Source organism: Triticum urartu, chromosome 6A, assembly GCF_056163025.1.
Source record: "Triticum urartu cultivar PI428250 chromosome 6A, HENAU_Tu73, whole genome shotgun sequence".
Lineage (NCBI taxonomy): Eukaryota > Viridiplantae > Streptophyta > Magnoliopsida > Poales > Poaceae > Triticum > Triticum urartu.
In genome coordinates this window covers 478,758,148-478,763,297 of record NC_141878.1, presented here as the reverse complement: position 1 = coordinate 478,763,297, position 5,150 = coordinate 478,758,148, and positions in this window count along the sequence as shown.

Below are 5,150 nucleotides of genomic sequence, written 5' to 3'. Positions count from 1 at the left end.
GGACGTCTAACTTGTTTTTGCAGGGCATGTTGTGATGTGATATGGTCAAGACATGATGCTAAATTTTATTTTATGAGATGATCATGGTTTGTAACTGAGTTATCGGCAACTGGCAGGAGCCATATGGTTGTCGCTTTATTGTATGCAATGCAATTGTGCTATAATGCTTTACTTTATCACTAAGCGGTAGCAATAGTCGTGGAAGCATAAGATTGGCGAGACGACAACGATGCTACGATGGAGATCAAGGTGTCGCGCCGGTGACGATGGTGATCATGATGGTGCTTCGGAGATGGAGATCACAAGCACAAGATGATGATGGCCATATCATATCACTTATATTGATTGCATGTGATGTTTATCTTTTATGCATCTTATCTTGCTTTGATTGATGGTAGCATTATAAGATGACCTCTCACTAATTTCAAGATAAAAGTGTTCTCCCTGAGTATGCACCGTTGCCAAAGTTCGTCGTGCCCAGACACCACGTGATGATCGGGTGTGATAAGCTCTATGTCCATCTACAATGGGTGCAAGCCAGTTTTGCACACGCAGAATACTCAGGTTAAACTTGACGAGCCTAGCATATGCAGATATGGCCTCGGAACACTGAGACCGAAAGGTCGAGCATGAATCATATAGTAGATATGATCAACATAGTGATGTTCACCATTGAAAACTACTCCATTTCACATGATGATCGGTTATGGTTTAGTTGATTTGGATCACGTGATCACTTAGAGGATTAGAGGGATGTCTTTCTAAGTGGGAGTTCTTAAGTAATATGATTAATTGAACTTTAATTTATCATGAACTTAGTCCTGGTAGTATTAGCATATCTATGTTGTAGATCAGTAGCTCGTGTTTAGCTCCCCTGTTTTATTTTTGATATGTTCCTAGAGAAAATTAAGTTGAAAGATGTTAGTAGGAATGATGCGGATTGGATCCGTGATCTGAGGATTATCCTCATTGTTGCACAGAAGAATTATGTCCTTAATGCACCGCTAGGTGACAGGCCTATTGCAGGAGCAGGTGCAGACGTTATGAACATTTGGCTAGCTCAATATGATGACTACTTGATAGTTTAGTGCACCATGCTTAAACGGCTTAGAATCGGGACTTCAAAGACGTTTTGAACGTCATGGATCATATGGATGTTCCAGGAGTTGAAGTTAATATTTCAAGCAAATACCCGAGTTGAGAGATATGAAGTCTCCAACAAGTTCTATAGCTAAAAGATGGAGGAGAATAGCTCAAGTAGTGAGCATGTGTTCAGATTGTCTGGGTACTACAATCACTTGAATCAAGTGGGAGTTAATCTTCCAGATAAAATAGTGATTGACATAATTCTCTAGTCACCGTCACCAAGTTAGTAGAACTTCGTGATGAACTATAATATGCAAGGGATAATGGAAAAGATTCCCAAGCTCTTCGCGATGCTGAAATCGACGAAGGTAGAAATCAAGAAAAGCATCAAGTGTTGATGGTAAACAAAACCACTAGTTTCAAGTAAAGGGACAAAGGGAAGAAAGGTGAACTTCAAGAAGAACGGCAAGCAAGTTGCTGCTCAAGTGAAAAAACCAAGTCTGGACCTAAGCCTGAAACTGAGTGCTTCTACTGCAAAGGGACTGGTCATTGGAAGCGGAACTACCCCAAGTATTTGGCGGATAAGAAGGATGGCAAAGTGAACAAAGGTATATTTGATATACAGTTTATTGATGTGTATTTTACTAGTGTTCGTAGCAACCCCTCGGTATTTGATACTAGTTCAGTTGCTAAGAGTAGTAACTCGAAACGGGAGTTGCAGAATGAACAGAGACTAGTTAAGGGTGAAGTGACGATGTGTGTTGGAAGTGGTTCCATGATTGATATGATCATCATCGCACACTCCCTATACTTTCGGGATTAGTGTTGAACCTAAATAAGTGTTATTTGGTGTTTGCGTTGAGCATCAATATGATTTGATCATGTTTATTGCAATACGGTTATTCATTTAAGTAAGAGAATAAATTGTTGTTCTGTTTACATGAATAAAACCTTATATGGTTACACACCCAATGAAAATGGTTCATTGGATCTCGATCTTAATGATACACATATTCATAATATTGAAACCAAAATATTCGAAGTTAATAATGATAGTGCAACTTATTTGTGGCACTGCCATTTAGGTCATATTGGTGTAAAGCGCATGAAGAAAATCCATGTTGATGGGCTTTTGGAATCACTTGATTATGAATCGGTTGATGCTTGCGAACATGGGCAAGATGACTAAGACTCTGTTCTCCGGAACAATGGAGCAAGCAACGGATTTGTTGGAAATCATACATACTGATGTATGTGGTCCGATGAATATTGAGGCTCGCGGCAGGTATCATTATTTTCTGATCTTCATAGATGATTTGAGCAGATATGAGTATATCTACTTGATGAAACACAAGTCTGGAACATTTGAAAAGTTTGAAGAATTTCAGAGTGAAGTGGAGAATCATCGTAACAAAAAATAAAAGTTTCTACGATATGATCACAGAAGGAAAATATTTGAGTTACGAGTTTGGCCTTCAGTTAAAACAATGTGAAATAGTTTCACTACTCACGCCACCTGGAACACCACAATGTAATGGTGTGTCCGAATGTCGTAACCGTGCTTTATTAGATATGGTGCGATCTATGATGTATCTTACACATTACCACTATAGTTTTGAGGTTATGCATTAGAGACAGCTACATTCACGTTAAATAGGGCATCATGTAAATCCGTTGAGACGACACTGTATGAACTATAGTTTGGCAAGAAACCTAACTTGTCGTTTCTTAAAGTTTGAGGTTGCAATGCTTATATGAAAAAGTTTCAACCTGATAAGCTCTAACCCAAATCGGAGAAGTGCGTCTCCATAGGATACCCAAAAGAAATGGGTACACCTTCTATCACAGATCCGAAGGCAATATATTCGTTGCTTTGAATGGATCCTTTCTAGAAAAAGGAGTTTTTCTCGAAAGAAGTGAGTGGGAGGAAAGTAGAACTTGATGAGGTAACTGTACCTGCTCCCTTATTGGAAAGTAGTTCATCACAGAAATCTGTTCCTGTGACTACTACACCGATTAGTGAGGAAGCTAATGATGATGATCATGTAACTTCAGATCAAGTTACTACCGAACCTCGTAGGTAAACCATAGTGAGATCCGCACCAGAGTGGTACGGTAATCCTGTTCTGAAGGTCATGTTACTTGACCATGACGAACCTACGAACTATGAGGAAGCGATGATGAGCCCAGATTCCGCGAAATGGCTTGAGGCCATGAAATCTGAGATGAGATCCATGTATGAGAACAAAGTATGGACTTTGATTGACTTGCCCAATGATCGGTGAGCCATTGAGATTAAATGGATCTTCAAGAGGAAGATGGACGCTGATAGTACTGTTACTATCTACAAAGATAGAATTGTCGCAAAAAGTTTTTCGACAAATTCAAGGTGTTGACTACGATGAGAGTTTCTCACTCGTATTTATGCTTAAGTCCGTCCGAATCATGTTAGCAATTTCCGCATTTTATGAAATCTGGCAAATGGATAAACAAAACTGCATTCCTTAATGGATTTATTAAAGAAGAGTTGTATATGATGCAACCGGAAGGTTTTGTCAATCCTGAAGGTACTAACAAAATATGCATGCTCCAGCGATCCATCTATGGACTGGTGCAAGCATCTCGGAGTTGGAATATACGCTTTCATAAGTTGATCAAAGCATATAGTTTTATACAGACTTGCGGTGAAGCCTGTATTTACAAGAAAGTGAGTGGGAGCACTACAACATTTCTGATAAGTATATGTGAAAGACATATTGTTGATCGGAGATAATGTAGAATTATTCTGCAAAGCATAAAGGAATATTTGAAAGGAGTTTTTCAAAGAAAGACCTCGGTGAAGCTTCTTACATATTGAGCATCAAGATCTATAGAGATAGATCAAGATGCTTGATAAGTTTTTCAATGAGTACATACCTTGACAAGATTTTGAAGTAGTTCAAAATGGAACAGTCAAAGAAGAAGTTCTTGCCTGTGTTACAAGGTGTGAAGTTGAGTAAGACTCAAAACCCGACCACGACAGAAGATAGAGACAGAATGAAAGTCATTCCCTATGCCTTAGCCATAGGTTCTATAAAGTATGCCATGCTGTGTATCAGACCTATTGTATACCCTGCCCTGAGTTTGGCAAGGGAGTACAATAGTGATCTAGGAGTAGATCACTGGACATTGGTCAAAATTATCCTTAGTGGAATAAGGATATGTTTCTCGATTATGGAGGTGACAAAAGGTTCGTCGTAAAGGGTTACGTCGATGCAAGTTTTGACACTGATCCTGATGACTCTAAGTCTCAATCTGGATACATATTGAAAGTGGGAGCAATTAGCTAGAGTAGCTCCGTGCAGAGCATTGTTGACATAGAAATTTGCAAAATACATATGGATCTGAATGTTGCAGACCCGTTGACTAAACTTCTCTCACAAGCAAAACATGATCGCACCTTAGTACTCTTTGGGTGTTAATCACATAGTGATGTGAACTAGATTATTGACTCTAGTAAACCCTTTGGGTGTTGGTCACATGACGATGTGAACTATGGGTGTTAATCACATGGTGATGTGAACTATTGATGTTAAATCACATGGCGATGTGATCTAGATTATTGACTCTAGTGCAAGTGGGAGATTGAAGGAAATATGCCCAAGAGGCAATAATAAAGTTATTATTTATTTCCTTATATCATGATAAATGTTTATTATTCATGCTAGAATTGTATTAACCGAAAACAAAATACATGTGTGAATACATAGACAAACAGAGTGTCACTAGTATGCCTCTACTTGACTAGCTCGTTGATCGAAGATGGTTAAGTTTCCTAACCATAGACATGAGTTGTCATTTTATTAACAGGATCACATCATTAGGAGAATGATGTGATTGACTTGACCCATTCTGTTAGCTTAGCACTTGATCATTTAGTTTGTTGCTATTGCTTTCTTCATGACTTATACATGTTCCTATGACTATGAGATTATGCAACTCCCATTACCGGATGAACACTTTGTGTGCCACCAAAAGTCACAACGTAACTGGGTGATTATAAAGGTGCTCTACAGGTGTCTCCA